Here is a 20840-nt window from a genome sequence, read left to right on the forward strand (position 1 = left end):
GCACAAGCATCAAATGTGTTTGCACAGCACTGCTTTGTATAGTGTATCAGCAGCAACTGATGAATGAAACACAAGCATCAAATGTGTTCACACAGCACTGCTTTGTGTAGTGTATCACCAGCAGTAAAACAAAGAAATGCACACCTGAAGCACAAGTATCAAATGTGTTCACACAGCACTGCTTTGTGTAGTGTATCACCAGCAGTAAAACAAAGAAATGCACACCTGAAGCACAAGTATCAAATGTGTTCGCACAGCACTGCTTTGTGTAGTGTATCACCAGCAGCAAAACAAAGAAATACACACATGAAGCACAAGCATCAAATGTGTTCACACAGCACTGCTTTGTATAGTGTATCACCAGCAGTAAAACAAAGAAATACACACATGAAGCACAAGCATCAAATGTGTTCGCACAGCACTGCTTTTTATAGTGTATCAGCAGCAACTGATGAATGAAACACAAGCATCAAATGTGTTCGCACAGCACTGCTTTGTATAGTGTATCACCAGCAGTAAAACAAAGAAATACACACATGAAGCACAAGTATCAAATGTGTTCGCACAGCACTGGTTTGTATAGTGTATCACCAGCAGTAAAACAAAGAAATGCACACATGAAGCACAAGTATCAAATGTGTTCGCACAGCACTGGTTTGTATAGTGTATCACCAGCAGTAAAACAAAGAAATACACACATGAAGCACAAGTATCAAATGTGTTCACACAGCACTGCTTTGTGTAGTGTATCACCGTCAGTAAAACAAAGAAATGCACACATGAAGCACAAGCATCAAATGTGTTCACACAGCACTGCTTTGTGTAGTGTATCACCGTCAGTAAAACAAAGAAATGCACACATGAAGCACAAGCATCAAATGTGTTCGCACAGCACTGCTTTGTATAGTGTATCAGCAGCAACTGATGAATGAAACACAAGCATCAAATGTGTTCGCACAGCACTGCTTTGTATAGTGTATCACCAGCAGTAAAACAAAGAAATACACACATGAAGCACAAGCATCAAATGTGTTCGCACAGCACTGCTTTGTGTAGTGTATCACCAGCAGTAAAACAAAGAAATACACACATGAAGCACAAGCATCAAATGTGTTCGCACAGCACTGCTTTGTATAGTGTATCAGCAGCAACTGATGAATGAAACACAAGCATCAAATGTGTTCACACAGCACTGCTTTGTATAGTGTATCACCAGCAGTAAAACAAAGAAATGCACACATGAAGCACAAGTATCAAATGTGTTCACACAGCACTGCTTTGTGTAGTGTATCACCAGCAGTAAAACAAAGAAATACACACATGAAGCACAAGCATCAAATGTGTTCACACAGCACTGCTTTGTATAGTGTATCACCAGCAGTAAAACAAAGAAATACACACATGAAGCACAAGCATCAAATGTGTTCACAGCACTGCTTTGTATAGTGTATCACCAGCAGTAAAACAAAGAAATACACACATGAAGCACAAGCATCAAATGTGTTCGCACAGCACTGCTTTGTATAGTGTATCACCAGCAGTAAAACAAAGAAATACACACATGAAGCACAAGCATCAAATGTGTTCACACAGCACTGCTTTGTATAGTGTATCACCAGCAGTAAAACAAAGAAATACACACATGAAGCACAAGCATCAAATGTGTTCGCACAGCACTGCTTTGTATAGTGTATCACCAGCAGTAAAACAAAGAAATACACACATGAAGCACAAGCATCAAATGTGTTCGCACAGCACTGCTTTGTATAGTGTATCAGCAGCAACTGATGAATGAAACACAAGCATCAAATGTGTTCACACAGCACTGCTTTGTATAGTGTATCACCAGCAGTAAAACAAAGAAATACACACATGAAGCACAAGTATCAAATGTGTTCACACAGCACTGCTTTTTATAGTGTATCACCAGCAGTAAAACAAAGAAATACACACATGAAGCACAAGTATCAAATGTGTTCGCACAGCACTGCTTTGTATAGTGTATCACCAGCAGTAAAACAAAGAAATACACACATGAAGCACAAGCATCAAATGTGTTCGCACAGCACTGCTTTGTATAGTGTATCAGCAGCAACTGATGAATGAAACACAAGCATCAAATGTGTTCACACAGCACTGCTTTGTGTAGTGTATCACCAGCAGTAAAACAAAGAAATACACACATGAAGCACAAGCATCAAATGTGTTCACACAGCACTGCTTTGTATAGTGTATCACCAGCAGTAAAACAAAGAAATACACACATGAAGCACAAGCATCAAATGTGTTCGCACAGCACTGCTTTGTATAGTGTATCAGCAGCAACTGATGAATGAAACACAAGCATCAAATGTGTTCACAGCACTGCTTTGTGTAGTGTATCACCAGCAGTAAAACAAAGAAATACACACATGAAGCACAAGCATCAAATGTGTTCGCACAGCACTGCTTTGTATAGTGTATCACCAGCAGTAAAACAAAGAAATACACACATGAAGCACAAGCATCAAATGTGTTCGCACAGCACTGCTTTGTATAGTGTATCACCAGCAGTAAAACAAAGAAATACACACATGAAGCACAAGCATCAAATGTGTTCACACAGCACTGCTTTGTACAGTGTATCACCAGCAGTAAAACAAAGAAATACACACATGAAGCACAAGCATCAAATGTGTTCGCACAGCACTGCTTTGTATAGTGTATCACCAGCAGTAAAACAAAGAAATACACACATGAAGCACAAGCATCAAATGTGTTCGCACAGCACTGCTTTGTATAGTGTATCACCAGCAGTAAAACAAAGAAATACACACATGAAGCACAAGCATCAAATGTGTTCGCACAGCACTGCTTTGTATAGTGTATCAGCAGCAACTGATGAATGAAACACAAGCATCAAATGTGTTCACACAGCACTGCTTTGTATAGTGTATCACCAGCAGTAAAACAAAGAAATACACACATGAAGCACAAGTATCAAATGTGTTCACACAGCACTGCTTTGTGTAGTGTATCACCAGCAGTAAAACAAAGAAATACACACATGAAGCACAAGCATCAAATGTGTTCGCACAGCACTGCTTTGTATAGTGTATCAGCAGCAGTAAAACAAAGAAATACACACATGAAGCACAAGCATCAAATGTGTTCAGACAGCACTGCTTTGTGTAGTGTATCACCAGCAGTAAAACAAAGAAATACACACATGAAGCACAAGCATCAAATGTGTTCACACAGCACTGCTTTGTATAGTGTATCACCAGCAGTAAAACAAAGAAATACACACATGAAGCACAAGCATCAAATGTGTTCGCACAGCACTGCTTTGTATAGTGTATCAGCAGCAACTGATGAATGAAACACAAGCATCAAATGTGTTCACACAGCACTGCTTTGTGTAGTGTATCACCAGCAATTCATGATAAAAAAAAATTGAGTGTAAAAGACTTACCAAACTGTCATTGGTTTTTCTGAAAAATTTTCTAGTGCAACAGAAGTAGATCCATCATTGGAACTGCAAAAATAAATCAGGTTACTATGCAATTAAGCAAGACTGAGTTATAATGTAGTCTGATGCATTGTATCATAATCAGTACACAAGAAAAGGTACCTGTTTATGGATGGCTGCTTTTGTAGATCAAATGGCGCAACAGAAGTAGGCAGCATTTGTACGTCTGTCACCGATGCACAACTTGAAGGTGTGCCTTTTCTAAAAAGCAAAACAAAAGCAAGAAGCAAGACTACATGTTGTACATGTTTGCAGGCATATACTCTTAATGTCCTACAATACACAAAAAAAAAATAATTTCTGAAAAGTACTCTTTGCTCAACACCATTTCCAAAGCTAACATGTACAATTACATTCTAAAGCAATTTTTGGGCACAACAGAGCTACAGCCTTTATTCCAGCACATAATGACTGCAAGGCAGATAACATAAGCCTAGATAAGCTTATTAATACATCTTAGGATGCCTAGACATACAGACCCTCAAAAGATGCACACTTAAAATCCATCACACATTATAAGTACCACCTGGCAATAGTGAACACAATGAATACATCAACATATGTTAATTCTTCATTGGTCAAAGCTTTGTCCTCGACCTCTACAACACCAGAATTCAACAAATAGTACTAAGTAAATACAAGGTACCCCACAACAGTACACTGGACAGTTTTACATTTGCAGGTTTTTCTGTAATAAAGCCCTAGTATGTGTAAATAAATGTGCTTACCGAGTCAGGAAGGAGGCCAAACTTGCTGAAAGCTGAGCAATCTCCTCTTTTCGTGTATGCTTCGCTTTCCTCTGCTGGGCACCAGATGGCTGTTTTCTCTTCACTGCAGCTTCCATCCTATCAGAAATACAAGCTTTTTCAGCAGTTTAGGATTACCAGGGAGACTGAGTCTACCCTTGCACCATCACTGGCATAAGACTCAAGAACATTTAGCAACTTGTCACAGAATTTTCAAAGATGCCCAGAAAATGTATACAGTTGAATGCACATAGTGCATGCTGCCCTCTTGTTTAAAGATATGAGTCTCAAACAAGTGAAAATAAGTCCAAAAGTCCAAGGCAGAACAAAGTTTAAACGTAAAAAAGTTTATTTACAACTTAAAACGCTTTTCGTCACCAGAAATATGTTAACTTCCTCAGCATTCTCTTTGTAGTCGGGAGGGTCTTTGAACTACAATCACTGCAAAAGGCAAAGTCTCCTGAGGCATCAGAGCAAATGAGGCAGACAGATCCCCGGAATACTGAGTGATGATTTCTGCTCCATGATTAGAAACATAAATGGACCACTAAACTCCCAGAGTCTGGTTTGGCAAAACTATGCAGCATTCATATGACTGTGCTTTAGCAGAACAAATGAATGTTTATCACAGTTCCAAACAGGTTAAAATTATATTTATTACTTCTATCCATAACATGATCTGAGCAGCTATAGGTAAAAGATGTGATAAGCTGATCTGGTTGGGCATTTAATTAGCAGTAGGACAAAAACCTGGTCTAATCTTGTAAATTTAATTACAAAGCTAAAATAGCATCCCTAGCTAATGATAATCATAAGCCATTATTTAGCTATGTCTGAAAACTAAAAGGGAATGCCCAGCTATGTGCCGAACTTATAGTGGATGCTACCTCTAATTCTGAACCTGCGGAAATTGCCAACCTGCTAGGTGATTTGGTGCAAACTTCACCCCCTCACCCCATCCCCACTAGCCATAACCTATAGCATACCTGACACCAGTCCTCTGCCTAGTATCTCTAGAGATCATGTCATATCTGAGCTCGACAATGCCAAAAATGTGGCCTCAGTGGGAACAGATAACATAACATGTTGCTTACTAATCAATCTAAAACAGGACCTAGTGGACCCAGTTGACATTCACTTTAACAATAGCCTGAGAACTGATTTTGTTCCAGCAGACTGGAGAAGAGCAACAGTAATCCCCTTGCACAAAGATGGGCCATCAACCAACCATGGGAACTATAGACCCATAAGTCTAACCAGCCTCATCTGCAAGACCATGGAAAGAATCATTGACTTTATCAACAAGGACATAGACAACCTTCAAACATTAAACCCATCCCACTTTGGCTTTGTTAAGGGTAGATCATGCTTATTAAGCATAGTAGACTTTTTTGAGATAGTCACCAATGCCCTGGATGAAGGTAAGACAGTGCATGCTGCCTATCTTGACCTAGCCAAAGTTTCTGACACAATCCCCCACTCAGGTATCATTGAGAAACTCTCCAAGCTGGGGATTAATCGTTACATCACTAGATGGGTAACCAATTGGCTCACTGACAGAACACATACTGTCAAAGTTGTTGACTCCACTTCCACCTGTAGACTCATCACTAGTGGTGTACCACAGCCACAGGGATCTGTGCCTGGCCCTTTACTGTTTGGAATCTATGAACTGTAGCATCCTTTGCAGGTGCCCTGTTAGTCTCACGGCATGCAGCAGACTGCCTCACTTCTTCAGCTTTCTGCTGGTCTGCACTTTTGAAAAATATTATTACAGTACATGAATCAATAGTGTAAATGTCATTTTATTATTGTTTCATATATGTAATACTAAATCCGGGTTTAATGCTCACAAACTATTTTTTTATTTTGTACATACCTTTCAAAGTTTGAAAAACATCTCCAGAAATTATGTAAAATAAAAACATGAAGTGATAGACAGTTTGAGATCAAGACTCCACTTCCAACTCTTGACAGCTTCTGTCTTTAATAGCAGGCTTTGAGAGCATAATAAGTTCAAAAGAAAATTTTCCTTTTAAAACAAACCTTTTGTGTTCTGTTTCATTGATTTACAAATAATTTGTAGGAAAAGCATAAGGCAGTTTATCAAATGAAGACTTTAAAAGTAAGTTGGACAACGGTTTAAAGCTGTGGAAATATGTTTTATAAGAAAAGGTTGAAGAGTCAGACATATGAATGAGAAAGTAAATGAATTTTAGTTTAAGAGTTATACATTCACATATCTTCTAGTAGGAATAAATGAGATATTCCTGAGATGAGTGTCTTCAACTTTTTTTAAAAATTGTGAGTATATAATCACTCTCATGAAGCAGGAGCAAGCCTGCAAATAGATCTTTGTGCAAACAGCTATTGAGAACTGGGTCTAGGCAATTCTTTCAGAAAAATCCTTAAATATTTTCCTTACCTTAAATCAAAATGACTAGTCTCCATCTCATTTGGTAGTACATAAGGTTTGCTTTCAGCTTTTAATGAACTTTACAGCACGGCAGAAGCTGCACCCGAATGTGGGACTAGTTGTGTCTATGAGTTAAACACTTTAATCATTATGCCAAATCGCAGATGATAAAATGCCATGCTGCACTGACCGCAGTATTATATTTATTTACTCAGTTTAGCCAGGTAGGTGAGCTGGTGAACAGACCATTTTCAGCCATGAAAATATTGTATATAATTTTGTATGAAAAGATTTTATACTATAGAAATTTGTGCGGTGTTACTTATTAAGAGGTTGTACTACTACTGGCAATGTCATTTGCACTATTTTAAGATGAATTTACATCCTGGAAAAAATAAGATGTTTAAAACGTTAGAAGTTAAAATCATAACAATAAAATGATTCTAAAATCAAACTGTAGAGTCCAAAAATTCTAACTCAAATGCATTGATTCTAAAGACTAAACATAGTGGTTTATTTTCCACTGACTAGTTTGGGTAAATTATGATAGAACATTAGATTTGAGGAGTTCATAAGGAAAACCACAAATCTGATCCAACACAGAGGGTTATGATTGGGTCTCCATTCATAATCACGTTATTATGTCTATGAGACATAGATACCAAGAAATTTGCTCTCAAAGTGAATCTTGGCATAGCTAATGGTAAACCAGATGGCCTGCAGTTCCGAATTTCATCTCCACATGTAGGTGGAGCTGTACTAATGGTATAAGGACTCATAATAGGCTTCATGCCTGCATTAACTGACTCTGCCCTACAGATGGAGCGCCTTTGCAGCATCAGTATGTCAGACCTAGTATTGCAGGAAAGCTGTCTGCCTGCAACACCAGATCTGACATACAGATGGAGCTATTGCATCAGAGAACCTCAGTTATATATGACAACTCCACTCCATTGAGTCTTCGGGTAAATTCAGGTAAATTCTGAATATTGTAACCCAACTTCATGGCTAGATGGATAGATCCTTAACTACAAACTGGATAATCCACATTTGAATGGCATTTTAACTGGTCTGTAATGTTGTATTGACATTATTTTAAGGGATCTTTCTTGAGGGACTGTGACTAGCACAGCTGGAGTTCCACCCTATCTGGGACCTTTGACAGTTACCGAAAGCAGTAAGGTGATCACTCATCATTGGGCTGGTGATGTACAGAGATAAACAGTTTCGATACAGGGTTATCATTCTCAGTCCTTACACATTTTGTAAAAGTGGTGTGTGCTCACCTTTACATTTTGGAGTACCTCATCGGATAAGCTGCTTAAACACTTAGTTACTGACTGAGACTGAGCGCCAAAAAAGGCTAGCTTGCTCAGTAAAAGATTCTGAGTGACAGCAAGTTTTTTTATAAAAAAATAAATAAATAAATAAAAATCATCTGTGGAAATGGACTAGCTATTGCAGCATTTACTACCATGATGATAGTTCATTCATTCATGATTGATTAGCAGTCTGCATCTTCGTTCTGCGTCTCATATTTTATAATAAAAACTTAGCTTACATAATTGATTCAGCCCGGTACAAAATAAATCAGCAGCAACAGCAAGCAGTATAAACTTAAAGATAAGCCACCGAACCGAACGAAGCAAGCAAGCAGGTCAAGTGGAAATGGGTTTGGAAGTTGACGTACTCTTATTCCCATAAAACATTAAAAAAGCACAAATCCTTTTGTACATGCAAAAGTGCAAAGACTCACCACACTATAACATAATATCATGTCACATAACACAATTTTCAAAACAGGGTATTGAACTACAGTTTATATATATATATATATATATATATATATATATATATATATATATGTTTCATATTCACAGGTATAGTCTATCCCTAATATTTTCAATTCCAAACTTCTGGAAATCTAATATTTTCTCTGATAAATAAGTCCATTCATGCAGAGCTCTGAAACTGAACCTAGTAGGCCTTTCACCCTTCCTTCCCTCCTGATGCCTTGCGCACCATGATCTAAAGCTAATGGCTCGGTCGGTTAGGTAATTATTTTCATGATCAGTGGAAAACAAAACAACTACTACTGCACATACTTATTAATAATTTTATATTAGTATACTACTGAATGATGATGATAATACTAGCAGCACAGCAATAGCATCATGCATGCCATGTGGCTTTGTGGTGAGTAATCCAAAAACAAAAAAAAACAAATGCTCTTTTTTGCGAAACTAAAGGAGTCCGGAGGAAAGTGACAGCAAGTTTTTTTATAAAAAAAAAAAAAAAAAAATCATCTGTGGAAATGGAGTAGCTATTATAGCATCTACCATGATAGTTCATTCATTCATTTGATTAGTAGTCTGAAATGCATCTTCGTTCTGCATCTCATATTTTATAAATAAAACTTAACTTATATAATTGATTCAGCCAGCCAGGTACAAAATAAATCAGCATCAACAGCAAGCAGTATAAACTATAAACTTAAAGATAAGCCGCCGATTCCGAACCAAACGAAGCAAGCAAGCAGGCCAAGTGGAAATGGGTTTGGAAGTTGACGTACTCTTATATTAATATATTAACATTTGCTGTCTCTCTCTCACAAGTTCAACTAAAACAGGAGTCTCTGGACCAATCAGCACAGCCATTAGTTTGTAGCTCACAGGCTGCTGGGTCCTACAGCCAGCCAGATTCTACCCCCACTCCAGATAAACTGTACTGAAATGCGTACAGTCAGTATGCCTCCCGACGTCCCTGTATATATATATATATATATATATATATATATATATATATATATATATATATATATATGTATACATATATACATATATATATATATAAATATATATGAACATATATACATGCAAATGCCTACAGCTATAGAAATGTATGCCTACATCTATATGTCTAGATATATACGGCAGGTTATATATATATGTCAGCAGCTATATATATATATATATATATATATATATAGCTATATATATATGTATAGGTATATACGGACATACATCTGTAGATAATAATGGGGAAATAACAAAAACATATATGTCCACATAGAACGTTTATGGGGTTGGGAGGGCCCAATCAATATACATCTTGTATGAATAGGTATACCCCCCCCCCACAGCCAAACACGTCCCCCCTACAGTACACTACCAAGTGTTGCAGATCCCTTAACCAGGACCAGACATGACATGGGCATCCCTAGGATACATACACACAGACACATATATGCAGATACAGATATACATATATATGTATACATATATATATAGATATATATATAACTACACATACACACGCAGAGATATGTACATGAAGTTACATATGTAGTACGTGCACATGATATGGAACAGCCACTATTCCTACAGTTACCACCTTACCAACTGGAGACTGTATGAGCCACCCATACAGATAACATTAATTGCCTGCAACATATACCCACAGAGATATCAAAGGCTATAACACCACACACAGGTGTGCATAAATGGGAAACCTTTAATTTTGTACTATTACAGTTGTATATGCCATGTCATATAGCTATTTAGACATGGACATGCATATCAACTGAGTAATGCAACTGTGAAACAGGTATACTAATATAGTAGTCTGGAAATGTTAACAAATGCTGCTGTCCAGGCCAAGGCCATAAAGTAGTACAATAGTAAAGACAGACTGGGCCACAGGATACCAAACAATCAACGGTAAGTAATGCAGGTGTATAGTTCAGTAGCCTCTATCTACACTCTGTAGAAATCCCTAGGGGGTAAAGACCTCATTTGGCACACTGGGATGTAACTGTTACATAACAAGGCACAACCGACACCATCACAAGCACACTGACAAACAGAACCAGTCTGTATGGCATAGCAGGCTGTACAGGCATGCCATGGCACAGAGTAACATACACCTGTGTGTAAGTACATCACCATAACCAATGTGAACACAGCCACAGCTACATATGGCATGCTAACGTATTATTACAGTATATGGACTATCTGTTCAACACCAACCTCATATGTGTCACCCACACACTAACCCTACATATACTGAGCTGCTACACAGTGTGGTCCGCTGCCTGTCTGTGGTATGGGACATGTGCGTGTATGGCCCTACAAACATATAAGCCAATAAGGGTAACAGACAGTGGAGCAGCATGTAACATCAGATAGAACAAGACCAAGGACAATGACATCTACCACAGTCTGTACACAGGCCAGGGTACATATTAACAATACACACACTGCCAACAATCACCATAAGTACACAGACCTCAGTACTGTACACACAACTACAGAATTTCCAGGTTATGTCATCAAATATAACCCCTACAATACATTACATGTGTAGCAGTCTGATATCTCACTGTCTTGTTACCAGATATGATGTCACTAATTATGGTGTACAGTACATATGCACCCCTTATTGCATGACATATGTACAAAGGTTGTCAGGGTTGTGGCTGGAGGCACATACACAGGGCCAACAGTGACATGTTGTTGTGATAACCTCATACATTTACTGTTGTAACAGGATGTGTTGCACCATATGTCCTATGAGGAATACGAACTCAGTAACTCTCACAGCTGTCACCATCTACAGGCTACGATCCTCACATTACCTTCTGCATTTCACAGATAGGTGCTTAGTGGGTAACACCTGAAACAAAGGCATCACACACTGGCCAGTCTGCAGATGGCCCTTCAGATGGGTGTTCCCTCATTAACATAGCACTGACATGGCAGGTATGTAAACATGTAGGACAGTCATATCCACACACACCATGTTAAACCAACACTACTCCAAATGCAGTATAGTAACACTTACAGTCTGTAGTCAGGTCAGGCACATCCCCCTCCTGTGTGTTGGCCTGCTTCCACAATGTATGTTGTTAGAGGTACACTCCAATCCATCTGAGATGCTGTTTGCCAAACAACAGATCGAGTTCCTGCTCACAGTGAATGAAAGGCCCAAAAGCAACATGATGCTACTAGATATTGGTGTGTATTTCCATGCAATTGGCTATGGGAATGTTACCACAGTTCTTTCACATGCAATTAGCTAGAGGAGGGCTGCAATTCATGCAGAGGCCATCAGCTGATCATGAGCATCACTTAAAATACACATGCTTCTGCCTAAACAAAGCAGGTGTAAGTCTCCACATCGACCAAAGAGGGAGTAAGAGGAGCAGACATAGGCACAGAAAAGCCAGGGAGGGGTGAGAGAGTAAAACTTATGCATGTCTATGTCACACACCTACCAGTACAGGGTATCAAAGCCCCAATGACTATGCAGTGCTATCACATGTCCATGCAGTTATTGGATGCGCCACACAGGTTACATGATGGGGAGTGCCAGAATGTATATGTGCTGGTGAGTGACATCTGCAACAGGGATATGGTAGCTATGTGGTAGGTGTAGTACCTGGGCCTGCCTGCATGAGCAGGTGTCAGCGTCACCACAATCACATTCCCACAGGGATGCACACACATTGCCACACTTGGCAGGGCCAGGAATACAACTCATCACTAGTGAGATTGTCACAACACATTACTGTGCAGGTATCACATGCACCACGGGGGTCATATGGAGGTTATATGGGCAAAGGGTAAGGGAAGGTGCCTGACATCAGACAGCATGCTTCAGTATGCCAATGGGGGTTGTAGTGAATGTGATCATACACATCATACAAAACACACACGGTGCCAGTACTGACATGCATGGGTGCATTGACTCACGGGTGTGTAGTGGCCAACTGTACTAGAAGGCTATACAAGGCTGGTGATGGATATACCTTGGCAGCAGGCCGCATGACAATGGTCTGCACTGTGGCTCAGGGGTGTAGTTTCTGCAGTTCCCTACACAGGTGGGTATTGTAATCACCATCCAGTCACCGGGGTGACTATTGCATGTGGCCAGTGCTGTGCATTGTTTGCCATGTATGTGTTCCTTTGTCCATGACATGGATGGTGTCTGTGATGTGCGCACCTCCCACATGCATGTACAGTGACATGTGGAACTGTACCTGGGGTGTCTGGCTCATGTTGTGTACACAGATTATCATCAGATGTGCCAGTCCTAGCCTCATGTGGCGGGAAGTGGTAATGGACAGCAGGTTTACCCTGCACCTACATTGATAGCATGCTAAAGGCATTCCTTGGTGTCAGTGGCATCTGTCCATACAGAGCATGTTTTCAGGCATGGTATGTCCTTTGTGGTTCATATTTGATGGCACCACATGTGTTGCAGGTGTCCAGTGGGGGACATGGGGAAGGTACACTGTCTGAATTACATGCCGATTGGACAGATGGACAGGGTGCCATGCCCTCTGTAGCCCACTGCAATCACTCCATAGTTACAATCAGTGGGCAATATGCAGTGTACTACCAACATAGTGGCTGTTGCCTAGGCAAGTGTGTGTGTGTGTGTGTGTGTGTGTGTGTGTGTGTGTGTGTGTGTGTGTGTGTGTGTGTGTGTGTGTGTGTGTGTGTGATGTGACATGGATTGGGAGTGTTCTCTGGGTAATACTAGGGTTGCTAACTTTGTTTGCCAGGCCTTGATGTCACATGTATGAGTATGGATTTGCACCCCAGCCTCTCAGTTATTTCTCATCTGTTATCCCTGTACGGTGAACATTGTGATATATACTAGGGCCACCATATAAGAAATTTTCAAAACCCACTCCATTTTGGGCCCAGATGTTACACACTCACAAACACCTCCACACAGGATACAAGTTACACACACACACACACACACACACACACACACACACACACACACACACACACACACACATCTGTCATGTCTGGGATTAGAACTCCTGCCAAATTAGTTTATTACACTACAGCACTACGCAGTTATAGGACACGCCATGGAGAGTACTGGAGTGCTCTTTCCCTAAAGGTGTATTTCACAATGAATGATATCAGCAGGATTGCCAAAGTAGGGCATTGGAATTGTAATGAGTGGTGTGGCTAGGCTAAAATGCATTGCTCCCTACACAGACATTGACACACACACAAAATATCCACAACTGACATGTGTGGGTATAGAACCCCAAACAGAGGTCTATATCAAACTACAGCATGAAGCTGTTATAGCGCAAACCACGGGGATTACTGGAGAACTCCTTCCCCAAAGGTGTATTTCACAATGAATGACATCAGCAGGATTGCCAAAGTAGGGCATTGGAATTGTAGTGAGTGTGGCTAGGCTAAAATGCATTACTCCCTACTCAGACATTTAAACACACACGAAACATCCACAACTGACATGTGTGGGTATAGAACCCCTAACAAAGGTCTATATCACATTACAGCAGTACACAGTTATGGCACATGCTATGGAGATTACTGGGCTACAACCTTCCCAGAGTTGCATTTCTAGGTGGATGACATCAGCAGCCTTGCCAAAGTAGAGCATTTGAATTGTAGGGAGTGTGACTACCCTAAAAAGCATTGCTCTCTACACAGACATACAAGCACAAACTTACCAAGTCTGAGATTAGAACTCCTATCTAACTAATTTATCACACTATAGCAGTACCCAGTTATGGCACGTACTACGGCGATTATTGGGATACAACCTTCCCAGAGTTGTATTTCTAGGTGGATGACATCAGCAGCCTTACCAAAGTACAGAATTTCAATTGTAGGGAGTGTGACATATAGCACGTCATGTTAATGTAACATATAGCACGTCATGTTAATGTGTATCTCTCTAATGTCATAGTGTAGTTAGGTAGGGGTTTGAATCCTGCAGCTGCTGAGTGTGTGCTCTCCTTTGAGAGGAGTGCCCTTTTCACCTGCAGCAACTGGAAAGACCCCAAAAGTACCTCACCAAGAGGATCAAAGGGCTCAAACAGATGCCATATGCTGCCCGGTTAAAGAAACTCCAGCTCTACTCAGTGGCATACCGCCTGTTCAGAGGCGATCTGTGCCTGACATATAAAGCCATGTCCAACCCGGAATTAATGGACATGCTGCACTTCAGAAAATCCAAATCCCATCGAGCTATGCGCTCGAGAGACTTGAACCTCAGCACTGAAATAAATAGGACATGCTGGAGGGACAGATTCATAACCCAGAGGCTCCCTTCACTCTGGAATAAAATCCCAGTCCAGGTTAGGCAGAGTCCCTCATTGACTCTCTTCAAGAGGAATCTTGATGAGTGGATGGGAGATCGTGAGTTTACCCGGGTATCACTTCTGTGTCACTGTTGGACAGAGGCACAGTATACTAACCTCGAAAAAGGGCATAGCAAAATAAATTTAAAATGGGTGGCGAAAGCCAAACACATTCTGGCTAGGCTTATAAATGCCCTAGGGCAGATAGCCTAGTATGAACCTATGAACCTACCCTAAAAAGCATTGCTCTCTACACAGACAGACATACAGTCAGACACACACACAAACACACACACACAGAATTGCCATATCTGGGATTGGAACTCCTACCTAACTAGTTAATGACACTACAGCAGTACACAGATATGGGATGCACCACGGAGATTACTGGTTTACAGCCCTCCCAAAGGTGTATTTCACAGTGGATGACCTCAGTAGGCTTGTCATAGTAGGGCTATGGGGAGGGCAGTGTGTGTGCATGGGCCATAACCCATGCATCTAGAGGTTGACATGCCACATGCAGGCACACATAGGGTCATATTTCACAGGTACGTGTATACAGCTGCTAGATGACTACTTCCTTGTACAGTCATGTTGCACAGCTGGCACGTGCACCACATAGTCTGTAATGCTAACAGATACCGGTGGCTAGTATCTGCAGTGAGTGACATCTAAACCTCATGTGGTTGTGGCCCTTTGGCTGTGTGCTGGGTGAGACAGGCCTGGATGGCTCCTTGTCACAGTCACCCTCTTCCACACATCTATGTACATCTACCTTTGGCATATTATAGTGTGCTGTCCTTACATATATGTCTGTATTCCTATCCACTGTGTGTGCAAAGCATGAGTGGTGCATACTGGGGAGTGTCTGCACTAACATCTGCAGCTGCCAGATATGTCTGGTCCACAGGTGTTTGCAGACATGGCCTTCATGTGTGTGAGCATGCCCAGTATGACCTTTCAGTATGTTGTTGACTGACATTGCCATCATTTCTCCAAGTGTGTGAACATGCCCAGTATGCCCGTCTGAATCAATGTGTGGATTGAGTCCAGGTAGCTTGTACTGCAGTGCTGACCTTTGTGTTGTACACCTACAGGTAGCATGCTGTTTCTGCAGGGTATCTGTCCATCATGTGGCATTGACTGTTACTAAATTTCTGCATAGGATGGGGGGGGCACACCTGACAATTTCTACATTTCTACACAGGATTGGGGGGGGGCACACCTGACTGTTACTATATTTCTACATTGGATGGGCGGGCACACCTGACTATTTCTACATTACTACACAGGATTGGGGGGGCACACCTGACTGTTATTACATTACTATGTTGGATGGGGGAGGCACACCTGACACTTGTACACATTTGCTATGACTGTACTGGTATGTCAGGTACTCCATTTCATTCTGTAGTCTTACCTATCATGCCGACTAGAAGCATACCAGTGTACTACAGATCTTAGCTTTTATTTACCTACATATTAGATTCTGATTTCCTACCCCTCAGAACTGATGTCCCACTGCCTGACCTGCTGTAGTCTGTCTGTGTAGATCTGGAGAGGGAGGTTACCTATAGGCCTCATTCAGAGGTCAGAGCACAGCCTTTGTTTGTGTTTGTCTATACCTGTCCTGCTGGCTGTGACTGTTGTTGGGTATGTGAACCCCCCTGACTGGCACATGTAAGTCACTTACCTTGTGGGTGTCCCAGTATTGAGGGTGGTGCTGCAGGGCTGCCTATGCTGGATGCACATAGTACACTCCCTACACATGGTTGAGCACAGGTAGTGTAATGTTTGGCATCCCTTTTACTGTATGTGAGAGTCAGAGAGAGGTGCTATTCCCTGGGTGCCTCCTGTGTCAGTGTATGTGCTATGCGTTGCCTTTTTGCCAAGGCCAGGGCATACTGGGCACGCCTTCTTCTGCCTACTGGGGCAGGCTCAGATTGTTCCTCCTCCGATCACTCTGTGCCTGTGCAGGCCTTGGCAATGGTGGGGGGCTGTGTGGCCCCGCCCTGTGCTGTTCCTGCTGCACTGTTTCCGCAGGATCATATTGTGTAGCATGGCACATACGAGGACAATTTGGGTACATGTAGCTGGTGAGTACTGCAAGGCTCCAACGGATGTGTCCAGGCACCGGAACCATGACTTTAGTATCCCAAACATGCACTCTACTATAATTCTGGTCTGTGCGTGTGCCTCATTATGGAGTTCTTGTTTGGTGTATGTGCATTTCTGATGGGTGTCATCAGCCACGGCTCCAGTGTGTATCCAGCATCTCCCACTAGGTGACCGTGAGGGATGTCCCCATTGGCAACTCTCTGGTACAGCTGCATCAGATGCCAGATGTAGGAATCGTGATAGCTTCCAGGGCAGCCAGCACACACATTCATTATTATGCCCAGGGCATCGCACATGACCTGGCAGTTGATGGAGGGGAAGCCCTTGTGGTTGATGTAGACCCTACCCTACTCACCAGGTGATGCTTTGATGTGTATGTGTGTGCAATCTATAGCACCTACTACCTCAGGGTATTCTGCTATTTGGTGGAACAGTTGTATATTGCTGGCCAACGCCTCATGGGTGTTGGGGAAATATACGTGCTCACCAACATGTGCTGACATGGCATCCAGAAACTGAATACCCTAGATGCTGATGCCTGTAAGATCCCCATCATATCCCCAGTTGGCCCTTGGAAGGTATCTGTAGCTAGTATTCTTAGGCCTACACATACCTTGTTATCCACTGGGATGGGTTCCCCTCTGTTAGTTCTGTGTGTGAGGTGTGGCCAGCACAGCTCAACAATCTGCTGTAGGAGGTCCCTGTCCACCCTATAGTGCTGCACTATCTCCAGCTCATGTAGCCCCTGGTAGGTTAACCTGGGTCTGTACATTCTTCTCTGTCTCCTCACTGTGGGTTGGTCGACAGCATTCACATCCTCACCACCCTCAGCCTCTTCAACAAGTTGTTGTATGATAACTATTGCAGCCCCTATCATTTTGCTGTTGTGCATGTTAAAAGTTCCCTGCTTGTTTACACCAACGGTGTTGAGTGTGGGAAAAACCAGAGGGGAAGGTGTTTGCATAGTTTATAGTAGTGTTCTGGGCTGAGCTGGTCTGCTGCCTGTGTAATTGGCTGTTTCTGATACATTTCACCTGCCAGCTGTGCTAGTTCTCCTTGATTACCTTCCTACTGCTGTTTTCCCTTCCCATTGCCTTCCTCTTTAAGCCCGGGGGTGTGCCGCACAAACAGAGTGTTCAAATGTGCACAGTGCTGCTATTTCCTGGTTTAACTTTATGTTTCTTCCTTTAAAGCATGGTGTGTGGCGTGCACACCCACTTAGGCAATGTAAAGAGTGCTAGGCAGATTCAGATACACCCCCTAGATAGGACCACACCCAAGCCATAGGGCTCCAGTCCACTTACAGTATGCCTGACACACACCCCATGATGTCACCTAACTCCTAGGCTTTCCCCAAGTTATTTCTACTCTTACACTATTGGGACCTGACTAGCATGCTGGGGAAAACAGGGCTTCACTATCATTCCTATCATTTGCATAGGATTGCCTGCTAGTGCATAGTTACATGTCTCACACTGAGCCGCCCCCCTTAGCAACCACTACTCACTGGCCATGTTGTCTTCTGCCAGCCATTGACTTGCATGGTAGAGTAGTGATTTTAGTTAGAATGTTTATTTTAGGTTTATTTTATTATTCCCTCCCCGATCCTGTTTGCGTGCCGCTGCCCTACGCTTAAACAGCCGAGATCAGCTAAAAAAAAATAAAAGTTAATTTTTTTATTTTTATGCCTGCTTGCAATGCCAATGACCTTATACATGGCCATTGGCATGCTTACTAACTGATATGCGGCCTTTATTTGGCCCTATCACAGCTCCATTTTGGAGTTTGCAGAAATGTACTTGGTTACTAAAATAGTACATTTCTGCAGATTGTACTAGTCCTGCATGGCCGGTTGCAAGCTTCCTGGATCGCAAAATCACCTAATTTGCATGGATTTCTCCTGCAAATGGGGTGATTTGCATACAGGGGCTTAGTCCGTGCAGGACTAGTGCAGGAGCGCTCATGCACGCCCCTGCAGGCTGTTCCTGGATCGCACGGCAGACATATTGCCTGCTAGGGCTCCTGCACTGATCTTGCATGCCGTGCAAGGCATAGAGAATCCGGGGGATGGTCTCAAGCATGTACCACATAGATAGGGATTTGGCTTGGAGTGCTGCACTAGCTGTTTCTGGAGGAAATTAAAGTAGAAATTATCAGGAAAGGGTATCAATTTCAATGAGGGGGGAGCCTGAACCAGTTGGATCTAAACTGGCTGTTAATTATTAAGGCGTGTGTAACTAGGCAATGTGAACATATAGTAACATGCTGCCATTGTATCCAGTGAGTAAAATACAAATATGTGAATGATATTATCTGGCTACAGCAGAGGGTGGATATCTCACTCATGTCTATAGCGCCTTTTTGTTTACTTCCAGTTAACACCCATAGCTCCTTATGGCATCCAGATCTTTTTTTGGATCTGGCTTCTTTAACTAAGTGCCTTACCAGTTACCAATAGGGAATATTAGAAAGGGCAAAGATTTGTTAACAGAATGACACTAAGATTGTTAATCTACGATGCCCTGCAGTGGAGAAATTAATCACATATTCATATTTTCATATTTATGATCATATGTTTATAACTGATAAAACTAAATGTTGTTGAGGGGTATGGTGTAAAATACCATGGTGAGAAACAGGAAAATTCATTGTCAATGTCCATTTATATCACACTGTATTTGAAATATTGCTAGTTGTTTGTTAGTGATCATGAAAATAAGCACTATTTTCATACGTACCAAAAAACAAGTGCCTTACAAACTGCTGCATGGTCTCTGGTGAAACATTAGATGTTGTTGAAGAAAAACGTTTTTGATATTTGCACTTTAAGTTGCACATAATGAGAGAGATTTTCCAGTGTTATTTATATTGCTAATTATAAAATTAAGCATATGTTTTCTAATTCCTGTAAATACCTAAATAAACATACTCAGAGAAGAATTTCTTGCTGTCATGTGAAAGCTTCTGTTTGGTTAACCAAAGTGTTCTAACAGTACATATCTATATTGTATATTTCCCAAGATATCACAATTTGTTTGTGAAAGTGTAGCAAAAAATATAATTCTGGGTTTGTGTGAATTACGAGTAATAATATATTAGAGCATTTATGGAAAACTATGAACGCATTGACTATTATTACTGCAAAGAGCACTTCTTACTGATAACATTGCTATTTGTACAGTTTTAATAGCTTTTGGTGTTCACAAAATATTTACATTTATTTATCTTATGCTTTTAAGTTGATTTTTTTCAGAAAATGCTGTGGAATGCAAGAATGCATGCAGGTTGCTAGAAGGTGTGACATTCCACACCACATAGGTGTTAATGAGTTAAGATGATTCAGTAATGCAGAAGGAACTGGCATCCCATGACTTTTAGTATGATACATTGCTGGATGAAACCATCAAACCACATAATTCGATTTGTCAGTGCTGATGGCATGGTGAAGATTCCCAGAAGGCCTTTGGCTTAAAAGCTGTCGCCTTTCCATCTTAAGAGTATATCACCATTATTAGAGACTAGAGTTTGGGCAAACTGCTACTTAATCCATGTTGGATTGCAGCTTGCTTTGCTGACTATTTCCAGCATTTATATGCTGAACTGTGAGGATGAGGAAGCTGCTAAGCACCTCAAGGCTTTCTTAAAGTCAGTTTATTCACCTAAGTTATATTCTACTGAGGTTATTTTTTTTTGTACCTTAGAATGCTCTGGACCTTGATACATCCTCCTTCTTGGTGTACTAGTGAGAGGGGATTAGGAGGTCTCTGGACTCTTGTCCAGTCTGGATGAGTTTTTGGTAGAAGCAGAGCTCAAAAGGGGATCTTAGAAGCCATTATTATGTTATTGTCTTAACCTGGAAAAGATCTATTAGACATGGTGCCATGTAAGTCTGTCTCTGTCTCCTCT

At 41.3% G+C, this 20840-nt stretch overlaps 1 protein-coding gene across 1 annotated transcript in view; it reads left to right on the forward strand.

Moving 5' to 3' along the window:
- The window catches only part of LOC122793779 (carboxypeptidase B-like), a 322241-nt gene that overhangs the window by 126672 nt on the left and 174729 nt on the right, over positions 1–20840 (forward strand). The window lies entirely within an intron of this gene.

The sequence above is a fragment of the Protopterus annectens genome, chromosome 2.part0 (assembly GCF_019279795.1).
Source record: "Protopterus annectens isolate FY-2018-M chromosome 2.part0, PAN1.0, whole genome shotgun sequence".
Taxonomy (NCBI): Eukaryota; Metazoa; Chordata; order Ceratodontiformes; family Protopteridae; genus Protopterus; species Protopterus annectens.